This window comes from Camelus dromedarius, chromosome 5 (assembly GCF_036321535.1).
Source record: "Camelus dromedarius isolate mCamDro1 chromosome 5, mCamDro1.pat, whole genome shotgun sequence".
NCBI lineage: Eukaryota > Metazoa > Chordata > Mammalia > Artiodactyla > Camelidae > Camelus > Camelus dromedarius.
This window is the reverse complement of record NC_087440.1, coordinates 53,381,370-53,398,681: the sequence shown is the minus strand read 5'-3', so window position 1 is coordinate 53,398,681 and position 17,312 is coordinate 53,381,370. Positions and strand designations below refer to the sequence as shown.

The 17,312-nt window shown below is 42.9% G+C and overlaps 1 long non-coding RNA gene across 2 annotated transcripts; it reads right to left on the bottom strand.

The window, feature by feature from the left end:
- Positions 1–1,722: 1,722 nt before the first annotated feature.
- Positions 1,723–17,312, bottom strand: LOC135321306 (uncharacterized). Of its 2 annotated transcripts, none has more exons than XR_010380966.1 (4): positions 17,226–17,312; positions 3,779–3,913; positions 2,539–2,729; positions 1,723–2,377 (listed from the first exon to the last, which is right to left on the bottom strand). It is a non-coding gene; the product is annotated as an uncharacterized LOC135321306 (long non-coding RNA). The 2 variants fall into 2 exon arrangements; XR_010380967.1 differs by lacking the exon at positions 17,226–17,312 and adding an exon at positions 14,075–14,222.

The window sequence follows — 17,312 nt, the reverse complement described above, 5'->3', positions numbered from 1 at the left end:
GACCCCAGAAGGACACTCTGGGCAGGCACTGCTGCTGGTGCTGCACACTGTGGGCACTGCAGCCCTGGGGCTCACGCCACCTCCATGCCTGTGCCTGAGGCTTCGATTCTTCCTCTCATGGCACCAAGTCCTGACTAGAACAATTAGTTGTCCAGTCTATCTGCTCCCTCATCGACCAGGAAGTGGGGAGAGGGTCCTTTCCACTTCAAAGATTGGGGCTGGGGGTATTCTGCCTCTTACCTAGACTTACACGATGGAGTGTTTCCCCAAATACAAACAGCTACCTGGTACTGAACATCCAGTAGTCATGGCTAATGACAGAAAATTGTCCTGATCCAGCCCCTGCAACCTCTGGGACTTCAATTGTTACTCACTCTGCTGCAGCCTCAATGCCAAACACCAAGCCTGCTCCTGCCTCAGGGCCTTTGTACATGTTGTTTTTACATCTAAAGTGCTCTTTCTCAAATATCTGCATGGCTCTCTCACACCTTACTCAAACATCACCTTCTTCTAAGGCCTTCCAATAGCCATTCTACCTCAAATTGTAAGGCTTCACCCCACACTTTCTATCCTCCATCTCTGCTTTTTTCTCTTTTTAACTCTTACCATTATCTAACATAGTATTTGTATATATTCTCTTCCCCTCTAGAATGTAAGCTCCATGGAGGCAAGAATTTTAGTCTGTTTTGTTCAGTGTTGTGTCCTCAGCATCTAGAAAAGTGCCTGGAAGATAGTAAGTATTCAATAAAAGTCTTGCTCAAAATGAATGCAGAGCCAGTGTCTACATGATCCCTTTGAAACCCCTTTTGGAGCCCATTGGTTACATGATTGACAATGATTCTTCTTCGAGAAGGATCCTCCTACCCATCTGTCTGCCTAGAATATGTTTTTCTCGTTTTAATTTTTTATAGAAGACAGCATGAAAAATTTTGATAGCTTGAAAAACTGTTGAATTTAATGGTTCCTTTTCCTTCAATCAGGCTTACCCCTCTGCCTAGGAGGAAATTAAATGGGTCACACAAGGATCGTTTATTATAAAACCATACCTTGTGCTTTGTTCTCTTCTCAGTGTTTCTAAATTCATATTTACCGCACTACTTTTCAGGGTATTGCCACAAGCTCTATACTTTCCAAGGTCATCCCTCTCATCCTTCATTCAGAAAGACAGGAAGTTGGCCTTTTTCCAGTTTTCAGGCAAGCATTTGTCCTCAGGCTGCAAGCAAAGCAGCCCCACAGTGACCTTAACTAACTCAGCATGTATCCCAGGAGGGGAAGCATCAGGCCCCGCCCAGAGCCTGGAACACACTGACAGCAGTGTTCGAATCGTCATCAGTGAGTCCAAGACAGGGCTGAGGGTCTGCTGAGGGCAAGGCTGTGCTAGTTCCTCCCTTTCTGCGGTTTGACGTCCTGCCTTCTTCTCCGCGGAGGAGCTCAAGCCCTGCCATTTGCACACTTCGGCAAGCAGGAAGCAGGAGGATCCAGTGGCTTTAACAAGCACTTCGTGGCATCTCACACTGGTGGCCCTGGCAGGGGGCCCAATGGCAGTGGTCCTGTTTCTGATGATAGTCTATTTCCCTGTTCCTGTGATTACTGATAAAGATGATCTCTCATTCATTCATTCATTTGCAGAACACATTCAAATAAATGACATGTTTCGCTAAGTTGGATGGTCTTCATGTCCACAAGAAGAAATAAATTTAAACAGATGAGTTTTGGGTGTTAAACGCTTTAATTTTAAAACTACAGAAAATTGGAACCAATACAACAAAACCCACATTCCTACCACCCAGAATTGGCAACCATTACCATTTTGTCTTATTTTGTTTCCAGCCTTAAAAACAAAACAAAACAAAACAAAACAAAACAAAACAAAACAAAACAAAACAAAACAAAACCGTACAGCACATAATAGAAATTAGGATACCGTGAAAGGGCTTACAGTAAATAGTAAGTCAGTCCCCTGCCGCTAGACCCCTGATCTTCTCTTTCAAGGCAACTTCTATTACAGGTTTCTTGTATTTCCTTAAAAAGATATTCTATGCACATATCAGCCTGTATGTAAATGTGTTCTCTACCCTCTTTTTCTTTTTTTTCACAAGTGGAAGCTCACAATATACAACATTTCTATATCTTACTTTTTTCAATTCAGATATCTTGGAGACTGGTGAAACAGGGGAGTTTTAAGTCTAACATGAGAAAGTACTTTTAAGCTGTCATGATGATAAAATTCTGGAAGAAGTCACTGAAACTGATATTAGTTTCAGCTCTCAGACCACTTCTGCCACCAAATGCACAAGTTGCGGTTCTTGAGAAGCCGACTGTGTAAAGGAGATCAGCGTGCAGGAATTTCATTAGGAAGTGCTTTTGGAACCAACACCTAGGGGAGAAAACAGAAGAGGGGAAAAAGCAGAAATGAGCAGAGAGAAAGTTGGCATCGCAATGCAGTCTCAGCTAAGGCCTCATGACCCCTTGGGGAGCCGAAGCTGGAATGGCCTTTCCAAGTTGTCCTCAATCAGGAAGGAGTCAAGGCCTTTGTACCTCTACATCAGTCAGTCCTGGGATGCAGATGGCCCTGGGGAGGGTGTGATCTTGGGCTATATGGTTTCCAGCCAAGACCATTTCCACAGAAGGCCAGCAGCTAAGGGCTATCTGCCAGTGGCACTCCAAAAATAGGAGGACTAAGTTCTTCATCCCTGACGGGGGATCTGGGCAAAGCATCGTGGTATCCACTACAAAAAAAAAAAAAGTCCTAGTTTTTAGGACTACATTCTATTGCATTTAGGAGTGAAATTTCATGATATATACAATTAACTTTCAAATGGTTCCAGAAAATATATCTGTGGGAGTGTGAGAAAAGGAAAGAGATAGAGATAAAGCAAATTTACAAAATGCTACAATTAGTGAATCTAAGCAAAAGTTATATGGATGTTCATAGTTCTTGCAATTTTTCTATGGCACTGATGACATAGTAAGAGATGTTAGCACTAAATGACATGACTTGTTAAAGGCAGAGTTTATTACTAGCTAAGGTCATTATGCTAGAGTTTCCTGGTGACATGATTGGGGGTGGGGACAAAAAGCTTGCTGAATCCCCACTGAGGTCTTCTCCCAACTGATCAGACCTCATTCTGGACAGGAAGGATTTTCCACCAACCCAAACATGCCTTTAGGAAGGATCATGGAGAGATTTGAGAAGATATGCTCTCTGCACATCATTGTAAAGAAAAAGCACCCCAAACTTACAAATAGGACAAAAAGTACTGTGTGCCCTTTCCATATTCTTCTAGAGCATTATCTAACAAGACTGCCTAACAAGCCTGATTGTCAAGGAAATGTCATTTTGTTTGGTTGACCATTTACTGTTGATTAGAGCCTAGACTCTATAAAGATAAATATTGCCATAGAAAATTGATGATTTTTGTCCAGTCAAAAAGAGGTTTCAAAGGTTATGGTTTTACTGCTCTTAGGACATTAATCAGTTTTGTATCTAACTTTGCCATCTTATTCCAGTATTCTTTTATTCACCAATGCTATATATCAGCTTCCTAGATCCTCTTTGGATCAATTTCACCATCCTGCTGTTTCCTTCATTACTAAGTTAAATAAATCTTTGACATGTGTTCATTATATATTTATAAAAGTCATGTTTTTGAAAATCATACTGTGACCTCCCCCAGACTGCTATCTCCCAGTATCCCTTTGTAAAAAAATTGTGTTCCTTTTGCTTATCATCACAAAATTCTCTTATCAGAATTTATAGATCAGAATGCTCTTTTACACTTAGCCTTCAACCCTGTCTTGTATGGGACATTGTGATAGTTTTCTGTGGCTTGCCACTGACAGCATTCTCCTTGAGGCATGTAGTTTATTCCTCTCCTCCTGGTACTTTAGGGGACGTACAATTCCATTAGGCCTGCAAAACAATCCAGAGAGCCAATAAAATCAGCTGCAAAATTACATTATATAAAAAGAAGATATCTAAAAATACAAGGCAAATAGCAACATTAGAGTGAGTTAAATGAGAGACAAAGAGGTGCCATGAGGCTGTAAGAACTGGGCGGGCTGGGCTGACTGTACCCCATCATCCACTCAGTGCCCTGTGCCCCTGCCATGCCAGTTGTTAAATATTCTGAATATCACCCTGGAATTAAAACAGCTGTAATAAGGTTAATGTCACTTCTGTCATCATTTAAAATCAGGGTATGTTAGAGTTTAGAGGTGTTAGTTCCTTTGAAAAGTAAGAAAGAACTTATATAAAGTGCCTCCAATAGTCAAATTCATAGTCAGAAAGTAAAGCTGTCACCAGGGACTGGGGTTGAGGGAAATAGCAAGTTAGTGCCTAACAGGTACCGAGTTTCCGCTTGGGAAAAGGAAAAGTTCTGGAGACAGATTCTGGTGATGGTTGCACAACAATGTAAATGTACGTAATGCTACTCAACTGTATACTTAAAAATGGCTAAAATGGTAAATTTTTTGTGTATTTTACCACCCAGAAGTCACTACCAAAAATAGTCACTTTAAAAAAAAGAATGAGACTACAAGTGGAAAATAAGTTCATGTAGATAATAAAAGGATAGAAAAATATGGTAGGTGTTCAGAAAAACAATAAAAACAAATGGTTAAGGATATTCATTTCATTAAAGAGACTAAAGAAAATGATTGCCTACTGGAAATTGTCGGTATACTTATACCATATTTGAAAATTTTATCTTTTCACAGAGAGGAAATAATCTCCAAGAGAGCAATATGAAATTTAAAGATTTGTGTTGATTACTGGAAACACTCCCTGTCTGGGAGATAAATATTAAATTATGAAATGGTCTCCTCAGGGAAATTGTGAAAGTCATCATCCAAAATATTAAAAATTAAATCAGATAAAACATTAGAAGGCCTAATGTAGGAAATGATCCTGTTCTGGTTTTGGGGAGACAGACTGGAAGACTTATTGGGGCTTTTCTATTATTTATTTTAAAGATTCTGCCAAGAAGCAAAACCCATATGCTCAATTTCAGGCATAAGATCTGAAATTGCTATTCAGAGTTCCTGGAAAAACAAACGTTTTATTAGAGGTTGGAGGTAAGGTTTGAGTCCTATTTTGAGTATATTGAACTAGAGATCAGGAATGCTTAGATCCCTGCATTGCCGAGCATCCTTCATACTCACTTGACTTGACCGCGTGAAAAGAAAAAGCCAAATGCAAAGCAGAGTTCTCCTTCATTAACACCTGAGCAAGCATTTCATACTCCCACAGAGAGGGAGGGAGTCTCTTGCTGGATTGGAGAATGTGGCTTCTGCTTAAGATCTAGCGGAGGTCTCATTTCTTTCCCTCAAATAGGAGGGGCTTGAGTCTCCAGAAGCCACATGGAATGAAAGAGAGGAGGCACTAAGCCTGCCCCAGGTGGAGGATACCTACTGCTCAAAAGATGCTGCAGATAGGTTCCAACTTTAACATACAGTCAACTTGCCTGTAAACAAAACTGTCCCAACTAATAATCTGGACTCTAAACTGCAAATGAACAACTCCTCCCTTGGGGCATGCAGGCAGCAGAGGTGGGCAAAGACTAAAGACCTACGGTTTCCGGGAGAAGGGGCACATGTTCTTTCCCCATTTGCTTACATACACGAGCAAATTTTCTATGAGGGCTGATTAATTCTCAGAAATGCAAAATTATCTAATATGTATTCATATGTTCACCTCTGTTGGGAGTGTAAAGGCCAATGAAATGTGCGATTAAAAGCCTTTGAGGAGGAATATCCATGAATATTGTAGTCTGAAAATTAAAAGTTCTATTACAGAAGGAGTTGTTTCTATAGTTAGAGTAGGAGGACAAATGTTTTAGTTGGAAAGGAAAGACTTTAAAAGATAAACTTGGACCAAACTAAAGGGGAGTCCTTAGTATTACGTGGACAGTATCATTGTCCTAAACATGAAATAAAAAAATAGAATATTTTGAAAGGAGGAAGGAGACTGAAAGGGATGTAAAAAAAAGTACATTGAAATGTAGGTGACAGAAATCCTGAGAATGTCTCAGCTAGCCCTTCAGCAAGTTATGAATGAAAGGGTACTATCCATTCATTGTCACTTACCCAACAAACATTTACTGAGTATCTATTTTTGTGCCAGGCACTGGTAAGTGTTGAGGATAAAACAGGATGGGATAGACACTGTTCCTCTGAAGTGGGGATGGCATACCTTAACCAAAGACTCACACAAAAATCTAATTATAAACTGTGAAAAGAGCTGTGATGCAAAAGAAGAGGGTTTTAAAAAAGAGCATTAACAGAGTGAACTGATCTAGTTTGGGGGTAAAAGAAAGCTTCCCTTACATGGTATTTGTATTATGTATCTTAGTCTGGCTTTCTCTAAGAGCAGATCTTAAGATAGGGATTTGGGCACAAGTGACATTTAAAAGTTGATTTCAGAAAGTTCTGTGAATGAGCAGGGAAAGGAAGGAAAATCATTAAAGAGCAAGTTCCCACTGCGGTAACTGTGGCTCAGTCCTCCTGGCGACTCTCTGAGGGACTTCATGGAGCATCCCTAAGAACATCTCATTAAGGGGTGTGAGGTTGGGACACAGACTGTTTCAAATGTTTTTGAGAAGTTTTGCTGCCTGTGAAGGGAAGGACAGCAACTAAGGAAACAGTGAAGTCCAGGGAGGGCTTCCTGACCTGTCCTCCACCTGGCCTTACAAATGCTGGTTTATGATCAGGCCACCCCAGATGGCTGTTCTCTTGCTCTCTGTACATCGCCTGCTCCACCAGTCCCTGTACACTACTCACATGGCTGACCTTCTTACATACTTGCCCCCATCCCAGCTAGTGATTGCTCTAATCTTCAGATCAGAACATCTCCACCTGATAGCTTATCAAAAGGACAGTGAGGGGCTTGCCCCTTTGCTACTTTCCCTGGTAACTGATGAGCCAACCTGATGTCAATTCCCTCTATAACTGGTAACTTCCCCCTCCCCCTGCGAGTAAAGACTGCAGCCATGTCTTGCCTGCCATCCACCGCACACGGTGGGGAGTCTCTCCAGGACCTTGCTTCAGAGAAGATCCCCCTATCCACCAAATCACTGATGTCTCTATCGCTAACTCCAGGCTCTTTCTTCAGTCTCGAGGATGGGCAGGTACAGGGTTTGTAGGCCTGTCGGGTGCAGCCCAACAGCTGGAAAAGACTTGAGCATATTTAAATTCTGACAAGAAGTCCCTGAGTTAAGGAGAGAGTTTGAAAACCCTGGAGAAGAATGATTGAAAATTGATGAATCAAGAACAGGAGGGAGTGGGCTGCGGGATACAGGTGGGTTAACCTTTGATAAGAACGTGGATGCCTCTTCTGCTTAATGCAGCAAAGGAAGAGAGGGTACCTTGTGCAGATGCAGGCAGGATGAAAGATTTCCTAGTGTAAGTCAAGAAAGTTCTACCCTGATGGCTTCAGTGTTCAATAGGAAGTGGGAGATGAAGGCATGGAAGAGTGAGGAAAGAGGAGGCTAGGTTGGAAGGGGCCAGCACTGACTATTCAAGGACAATGGAGGAGATCAGAGAATGACCTTTTGCAGACAGCATCTAATGCTGCTGAGAGGTTGAGAAGAGGTGTGTTTTGCAACACAGAAGTCATCAGTTTCAGTGGAGTGGTGGAAATAGAGTCCAATTTGGTGGTGAGTTAAAAAGTAATTTAATAGGTAAATAAGTTTCTTCTATATAGCACAGGGAACTATATTCAATATCTTATAGTAACCTATAATGAAAAAGAATATGAAAACGAATATATATATGTATATGTATGACTGAAACATACTGTGCATCAGAAATTGACACACTGTACTCTGACTATATACTTCAATTAAAAAAAAAAGTAATTTAGACTTGAGGAAGTAGAGATGCTGCATATAGGTATCTCATTTGAGTGCTTTTGTGTTCAAGGGACCATAGCAGTAATGGGTAGTGAAGGGAGATATGTCATCAAGAAAGACCTTTTTCTTTCTTTAAATGTGAGATGGTAGAGTCTATATGGTGATGACAATGATTTAGAAGCAAGGGGAGAATTAGATGAAGCAGAAAAAATTGCTGATGCAGGAATAGGGTGAATACCTCCAAGAATGCAGTCTTAAAGAAAGGATAGGATCCAAAAATGAAGAGTTTATCTTTCAATAGGTGCATTTTCCCCATTTGCTCACTAAGTTCTTAGTGAAATTTTTGTTGAATTTAGTTCAAGGTAGAGAAGAGATTTGCAGTAACACCTCCCAGGCACCAGGTGGTGATGTTCAGCTGCAGTCAAGTCTCTATCACCTGTGCACCTGCTTAGGAGTAAGTGGATAAAAAACAGTTTTTTCCTTCCAAGTTGAACTGAGTTGGCCGGAGGGCAACTAGAATTGTAGGTGAATTTCTGGTTTGGCTCTTGTAGTGGAATTGCAACTTCTGGTCTGGGAAGAATAGAGGGTTTATGCATTTGAAGAGGACATTGTGATACAAAGCACAAAGGGTAGGGATCATTTCTCAGAATGGGGGTTGGAAGTCAGCAGTTCACCTGCCACAAAAAACAGGGAGGAACCAGTTAGGCAGTAAATAACCCGGAAAATCAGGGAGGGGCCTAGTGTGTTCATTAACAAGGAAACACTAATCAAGTGGGAGTTTCTGCTGTGTAGCAGGAATTGACTGCATGAAGGCAGCTGTGAAGATTGGCCTCTTGGCCTGTGACCTTCCAGTGACTTCCATGTGATGGCTGTACTGTCCCCAGGTCAGCTGACCCCTAGGAGCACCTCTGGGCCAGGCAAGTTGGCATCTGTGCTTTTAGCACTGGTTTTCCCTTATGGGCCCAAATCTCTGCCCTAGTTGTACTGAAATAATCTCTTAATCACATCCTTCCTTTCTTACATCCGGCCCCAATCTGACCTCCTGGGAGGACGTTCATCTGAGCAGCACAATAACTCAGCCAGCCCCACCCTCTCGTTGACTATTATTAACATTATTTATTTAAATATTTTTCTGCATGGATCTGCTATAGCCTGCTGTGCTTTTCCACTTTTATAAGATGCTAAGAGCCTTCCAATAACCCAATTCTATCCTTGCAACCTGGTGTGTGTCTTTCTTCTGCTTTGGCAAGGGTTGCTCCTAGTCCCCTGGAATCTTTGGCATCATCCCAGATAATCCCAGAGGAATATTGGTGTTAGTATTAAGCAACAATTTCCCCTTTATATCTTCCATAGTGTTTACAAATGCTCAGGTCTCCTTTGTTTTGAAAAAGTGTCTTTGCTCCTGTGGCACCTCCAAATTACAATAGTATTTCTTTTTTTAAAAAAAAATTTTATTGAAGTGTAGTTGATTTACAATGTTAGTTTCAGGTGTACAGCAAAGCAATTCAGTTATACATATACATACATATATATATATTTTCTTTTCAGATTCTTTTCCATTATATGTTATTACAAGAAACTAAATATAGTTCTCTGTGCTATATAGTAGATCCTTGTTGTTTACCTATTTTATATATAGTAAAGTGCATCTGTTAATACCCAATCCCTAATTTATCCCTCCCCACCCTTTCCCTTTTAGTAACCATAGTTTGTTTTCTATGTCCATGAGTCTGTTTTTGGTTTGTATAAAGAATTTATATCTTTTTTTTTAGATTCCACACATAAGTGATATCATATGATATTTGTCTTTCTCTGTCTGAGCAACTTCACTCAATATGATAATCTCTAGGTCCATCCATGTTGCTGCAAATGGCATTATTTCATTCTTTTTGATGGCTGAGTATATATATATATGTTGATGGACATTTAGGTTGTTTCCATGTCTTGGCTATTGTAAATAGTGCTGCTATGAACACTGGGGTGCATGTGTCTTTTTGAATTATAGTTTTCTCTGGATATATGCCCAAGAATGGAGTTGCTGGATTATAATGGTAAGTCTATTTTTAGATTTTTAAGGAGCCTCCATACTGTCCTCCCTAGTGGCTGGACAATTTACATTCCCATCCACAGTGTAGGAGGGTTCCTTTTTCTCCACACCCTCTCCAGCATTTATTATTTGTAGACTTTTAAAGATGGCCATTCTGACTGATGTGAGGTGACACCTTATTGTAGTTTTAATTTGCATTTCTCTAATAATTAGTGTAAATTACTATCATATTTCTTGCTTTCTTTTCACTGATAAACTTCCCTTTTCCTCTTTATTTGAAACCTGTCTTCAGTCGACTACAAGACTATCATCTGCAAGGTGAACAGTGATTTTCACCAGCCTCATGTTCTTCAAGCACTCTCTGTATTTCCTGACTTCTCAGTATCATTTGATACTACTGACCACCCTTGCTTCTTGAAATGGTTTCTTTCTTTAATTTGGCTTGCCTGACACTGGACTAACCTGACTCTCTTCCCACCTCTGATCCTTTCTTCTCTGTTGCCTTAGATGCCTCTTCTTCCTGCTTCTACTCTTGGGGAGCAATTCCCCAAGGCTCAGTCTCATTTGTGGGGGTTGAGCCATCCACGAAGGCTTACCTCTATATTAATGATTCTTCTCTGTGTGATCTGATCCTCTCACAAGATTGCCAGGCTTATTTACCTAATTGCCCCCTAAATGTTTCCACTGGGAAATACGGCTTTCACCCCAAATTCAATATTTCCTTTTTAAAAAGCCTCATCTTTCCCTGGTTTCCCAAAATCAGCTCCTCCCAACTTCCCTTTCCCAGTTCAGTAACTCCACTGTTTTTCCTGGTCACCCAAATGTAAAAACCTTGAAGCATTTATGACCTTCTGTTTTGAGACCTCGGTTTTCATCCCAGTTCTTCCATATACCAGCCATGTGGTTTAGAACAAGTCATATAAGCAGATAATCAGTCTGGCTATCAATTAACTCACATTAAATAAGGATAATAATAAAAACTCAGGGTTGTTGTAAGGAACACATAAAGTGTCCTGCATGGCACTTAGAACATCAAAACTGCTCAAAAGCTTGTTTGTTTGTTTTTGTGGGGAGGGTGGTAATTAGGTTTATTTATGTGTTTAATTTTTCTTTTTTTTTTTTTAGTGGAGGTACTGGGGATTGAACCCAGGACTTCGTGCATGCTAAGCACACACTCTACCACTGAGCTATACCCTCCTCCAAAAATGCTCAAAAACTTTTGATAACCACAATTCTTTTGAAATTCCCTCTTTCTCCCACCCCCTACTACTCACCTTACCTGCCAAATGCTTTTTCTTACATTTAAGTTATGAACAGATTCCAAACCAACCTTCTGGATTCTGGTCCCTTGCTCTTCCAATCCATCACACGTATTTTAACTGAATTAATCTCATTTGAACATTGCTTTCATGATGTTACTACCATGCACCAACTTTTTAATGGCTCCCGGTTTTCTATCTCAGAATCTAAACTTTTGTCCTTCCTTGTCAGCCTCACTCTACGCTCACTTTTCCCCAGAGCATCTCCTTGGCGTTTCTTCCTTTCTTCTCCCTGGCTGGTGAGCATGCTGTGCTCACTTCTGCCTCTTGATTCCACATGCCAGTCCTCTCAAAAGGCCTAACTCTTATCTACCCCTTCAGATCTGCTTAGATTTATCTTCTTCATAAAACATGCCATGACTGCATTGATGACTTTCTTTCAGAGGCTAGGTTATCACAGTTTTCAAAGTGGGTCTGTATTTCACAATTTAGTTGTTAGAGTAACAGAATTTTTCTTCTCATTTTTAATGAATGATTAAAAAACCTTTATATGAATACTAATGATCAAAAGATGGAAATAACCCAAGTGTCTTGCATTCATCACTTGAAATACATTTGGGTTGTTGCTGTCTTTTGGCTATTTTAAAATATTCATATACAAGTATTTGTGTGAACATATGTTTTCAATTCTCTTGGGTCTATACCTAGGAGTAGAATTGCTAGGTTATATAGTAGCTCCATGTTTAACTTTCTAAGGAGCTGCCAAATTGTTTTTCAAAACAGCTGACCATTTTGCATTCCCACCAGCAATGTCTGAGGGTTGTAATTTCTCCACATCCTAGCCATTACCTGTTACTTTCATCTTTTTTATTATATCATTCTAGTGGGTGTGAAGTGTTATCTCATTGTGGTTTTGATTTGCATTTCCCTGATGCCTAATGATGTTGAGTATCTTATGTGCCTATTGGCCATTTGCACATCTTTTTTTTGGTGGAGGGGAGAAGGTAATTAGGTTTATTTATTTATCTTTTGATGAGGATTAAACCCAGGACCTTGTGCATGCTAAGCATGTGCTCTACCACTGAGCTATACCCTCCCCCCTGCACATCTTATTTAGAGAACTGTCTATTCAGATCATTTGCTCATTTTTAATTGGGTTATTTTTCTTCTTATCATTGAGTTGTAACAGCTCTTTATAGATGCTAGATATGTCTCTTAAAAGATAAATAATTTGCAAATTTTTTTCCTGTTCTGTGGGGTTTTTTTCTTCACATTTTTGATGCTGTCTTTGAAATATCGGCATTTTTGGTTTCCATAAAATGCCACTTAGTTTTTCTTTTGTCGTTTTTGCTTTGATGTCTTATCTAAGAAGCCATTATCTAATCCAAGGTCACAAGGGTTTACGCCTGTTTTCTTCTAAGAATTTCATAGTTTAGATCTTTTTTAGGTCTGTGATCCATTTTGAGTTAATTTTTGTAGATGATGTAAAGCACTTGTCTAATTTCGTTCTTTTTCCATATGGATATCCTTTCTGATGTTTTTAATACAAATCTCTCAAGAGACAGATGTTGCTTAAGAGCTGGTGACTCTTGTCTACTTGTTTGTCTCAGTGCCCTGCACTGTTCTAAGCACACAGCCACCTTGTTTGTGTGAGTGTACGTGTGACTATTTCATATCGTTGTCATGGGCAGAATATTTCACAAGGTGATGTGATGTTCAAAAACTGTTTTCTAAGTATCACCCAGAATGGTTTTCTACAAAAAGCTTTCTATAATCTGGAGCAGTAAATGCAAGCAGTGCATTTCTTTCCCCTGGAAGTAGATTTCATTGTTATCTCAGAGGCTTTCTTTAGGTCTGTGTCCCGGCAGCCCCACTCCCAAGCTAGTCTTCCTCGTTGCTTAGTTTGCTAGTCCCTTTCTTGCTGTTTACAGTGAATGCCCACTTCTACCAAAAAAGTGGCTCCTGCAACCTTCCTACCCATCCTTAGTTCACACTCCCTGCCCCTTGATTTCTACCTCCTTAGGAGCTATACCAGTATGTTCCATTTTGGGCCATCCCTGAGACAAAGAGAGAATTCTGCTCACCTGGTATTTGACAGGAATAATTCATTACAGTTCGTCTTCCTGCGTTTTTAAGTGCATTTCAAACTACCCTTACACATCCACACTCACATAAACTTTCTCTTTTTTCCTCCTATCCCCCAACCTCTCTTTTTTTCAAACTCAGTGGTTATATTCTCTTTGAAGAATATAAAGCACAGGGTAAGTAGGCTCAGAGAAAAAGCTGAAGTCAACCTGCAGATTACCAAGCCTGAGGGCCGCATTTGACGGCAGATCTGTGAGGTATCATTTGGTCTAAACCTAAGCCCAGTGCTTGGTACCTTATTTGGATATTGCTGCTTTCAAGGCTTGAGCTGTTCTTCCAAACACTGGAGTTCTCGGCTACTTTTCAGTATGATGTAAGTACCACAAGTATTGCATTGTCTTAGAGGTTCTAGTGGGGGGTTTCAGATAAGATTCCACATCTGAACACACTGGAAAACGTTAGATCGAAGTAAACATTGAAAAAATGCACTTGAAGATCTCACTTGATAAACTAGAAAAAAATCCCTAGTTTCAGAGATTCAAGCCTGACTCCTCTTTAATCTTCAAAGCAAGCAACAGCTTGAAATATTCAAAAAGGCCTAAAGGGACCAGCTGCGCCCATCTTAGTCTAATTACTCCTCCAATCGTTCCTTCAGAGGGTCACTGCCTTCCTGTGCTTTAAACTGCTCAAACGTAAACTGCTGATATTCTAAAGCTAGTAAAACTCTCTTATAAAGCTATAATTAAGCTATTTTAAATACTAAGAAAAGAGGCTGTTACTTTCAATATCAAATCCCAACCCTGCTCCCTGCCCTTAATGAAGGGAACACTCACAGAAGCCGGCAGCAGTCAGAGTAGCAGGCAGCGTGGTGGGAGGGTGTTCAGAAAGTAACTCGCCAGAGAGTGAGACAAGAACTAGAATGTGGAAACTGAGCATTAAAAGGGTTTCTGAGACATGACGTCTTGGCTTCGACAAATTTGTCTGAAGGAAAGGGAACAGTCAGAAAAGATACGGATATTTTTGGTTCTGTAGAGGCATGTTTGAGAAGCTGTAGTTATTCAGAGCTTACTGGAGCACTTGCAAAGGTTGTTAAGGTACAATTCTTAGCCTCTTTCCCGGCTCCATTTAAAATCTCTAACCCTCCACTTCCCGCCTCCCCAGCTTGTTTTGTGCCATTTATAATGTATGCTGTCTCCTAGCTTATACATCCTCACATGTTGCCACAAATCTTTGGGGGATAAGGTGTGGAAATAAACATGTATATTTAAAAGCCAGGATTTCCCCAATAATAAGATATCTCCACGGGGCAGACCTAGTGTTTCTTTGACATTTTTGTTGATTTGGTACCAGCATGTTTTCCATTTTGTTTATGCCAAGCTATTTGTAAATTTGTGGGCAATGCAAAAATTTGAAATCCCTGCTCTCAAAGAACTCATGTTTTATTCAGGGATATTAAAATCACAAAAGGAAACTCCTGAAGGTCCTGTCCAGGTGTCCAGTAGCTGCTCTATTAGTTGTGTCTATTATTGTGAATGTAATGGCATGCCCAGAGAACCTGAGATGCTGGATGCAACTAAAAGCGGTGACAGACAAGTCCAGAATGCAGAGTTTTGGAATTTGTAGAGAATAAAGAAGAATAGAGAGAGAGAGAGAGAGGAAAAAATCTTCTGTGATCTCAACACCCAGAGAGCTTCTTAACATTTTGGTGTATTTCCTTTCAGTCTTTCTTCTCTGAATATTTAAGAATAGATATGCTTGTGATTTGACAGCTGCATGTACAGTTCTGTCCAGCTTTTTTTTCCCACCCTTACAACCTATTATCTATTTTATCAGAAACATTTTCCTATATATTTTCAACACCATAATTTACATAAACATTCCCTCCTCGCCGGATGTTCATACTGCTTCCAAGTGAATTGTCTGGAACTTCCATGAGTAGAAATAATTGGAGAGTGCAGAGACTACAGACTCCAAGCATCAATTTCTCCATGATGACTAGCTGAAAATACTGTAGTGGTTTTCCCTATTTTTGGTGCCAAACCTCTGGCATCTGACTAAATTTTGCTCCTTTTCTTTCACTCCTTTATGGGTCCCACCCCTTACTTGAGGCCTCTAACCTTGTTTCCCAACTGTGTTGCTGAACCAAGTGTTATTTGCCTGGCAGGGAGGGAGAGGGGTCCTTCTACGAAGATTTTGACACAGCTGAAGACTTTGAGACTTTTAAAGCTGGGATCTTTTATGGGACCTGGGATATTTTATGTGAGTCTTCCTGACCTAAACTTTTTGAGTCCTGTGTTTGCCAGCGGGGCAGATTCCCTGGCTAGCTGTTTCTGAATGGAGCCCTCTCCACAGAATGCGACAGTAAAAGAGGGAAGTGGAAGCAAAGTGGGAAGCAGGAAGACCGGTCTCCATCACTGGTCAGTCTCAACAGGTGAAGTCCTTTAGGTCTTCTCGTACCTGCTGGCACCCTTTCGGAGCTATTAAAATTCCTTCCACGTGTGGCTGAGGGTGGGGTAAAGGATGTATAGCCATCTAAATGTCTTAATGACTGTTAGTTCTAAATTGCATATAAAATATGCAAATACGTACAAAGAGTTGAAGCAGCTGGAAACAGCTTCCGAGTAAAACTCACTGCACTGATTTTTCCCCCTCTAACAAGAGCATCGTAGGATCTTTATGACCCACTTCTGGTTGGCGCTTCCGAACGGGTTAAGAGAGAAAGCAAACTCTTGGGAGCCCAGCAGGAGTTGCTGATTGTGCCGGACACTGCTTGCAAAGCAGTTTTTGTGGTTCACCTCCCTCTGGGTTTTCTCATTCTTTTGTTGGATATACATGGAAATGCCTTGGGCATTTACTTTTTAAAGTTTTTACGTCCTCAACTCCCTGTCTCCAGCTCCCGGAGTGCGGCACCTCTCGCCGGCCCGAGACTTCTGGGCTCGCTCCAGACGTGGGGAAGGGGCGGGGGTACTTTGTTCCCAGAAAACGACCTTGCCCTGGGAATTTCCTGTGGCCATTTCTCACGGACGAGCCCCCTCCTCCGGCGGGTAGCGCCGACACCCACTGCCGCAGGCCCTCGCCGAGCCAGAGACGCGAGCGCGGAGAGGAGAGCCCCGCGCGCCCACCCGCGCCCGGGTGGGAGGCCGCCGCGCTCCCCCGGCTCCCCCTCCTCAGGTCCCGCCGCCGAGAGCCCGGATGTTGGATTCAGTCCCTACGCCGGGTCCTTCATTTCCATAAAAGGGCAGCGGCTCGGCGGGGCTGAGATTGCTGCCGCCGCGGGCGCCCCCCGCCTCCCCGGCACAGCTCATTCCCCTGCCGCGCGCCGCCCCGCCCCCAGCCCGGGAGTCCGCGCGGCCCCCGCCGGCAGCGCGGCCGCGGGGGACTGGCGTGGGGGAGGGGCGAGGCGGCCGGCCCGGTGCGGGCGGCTCCGAGGGGCGGAGGAGGAGGGAGCAGGCGCGCCCGGCCTGAGCCGGACTCCGACGGAGGGGGCGGGGAGAGAGGGTGGAGCGCGGGGGGAGAGGCGAGGGGCCGCGACGACCGGACTCCATTAGTCGCTCCGGCCGGGAGGCAGCGCTTCTCCCTCGGAGGAGGGAGACCCGCCGCCTACGCCGCCGACACCGCCCGGCGAGCCGTCGCCTCCCCGCCTGTTGCCGCGCGAGCCCCGGGCCGGGAGGGTGAGGAGCGCGCGGTGAGGGGCCGGGCCCCGGCGGGGACGGAGAGGGAGCGCGGGCGGGGAGGACTGTGGAGCCCGCGGGCGGTCTCCCCGGCCAGGGTGCGGCCAGCAGGCGGGCAGGTGAAGCCCGCCGCGGTCCGCTAGGCGAGGGCCGCTAGGCTGGGGCCGCGCGGGGCCGGCAGGAGGGCGGCGCCGTGTCCGCCGGGGGCCGCCGCGGGGTGGGAGCGCGGGGCACAGAACCCTGCCTGCGGCGGGGCCCGCCGCCGCTCTCCCGAGTTCGTGCGGAAACCCTCGCGTCCACCACCTTCTCTCACCCGACTGCCGACTCTGCCAGTTCGGTGGGATTTGCCTTCCTTTGGGGGAGTGACGCTGACGAGAGCCATTTCCTCCGTGTTCGCAGG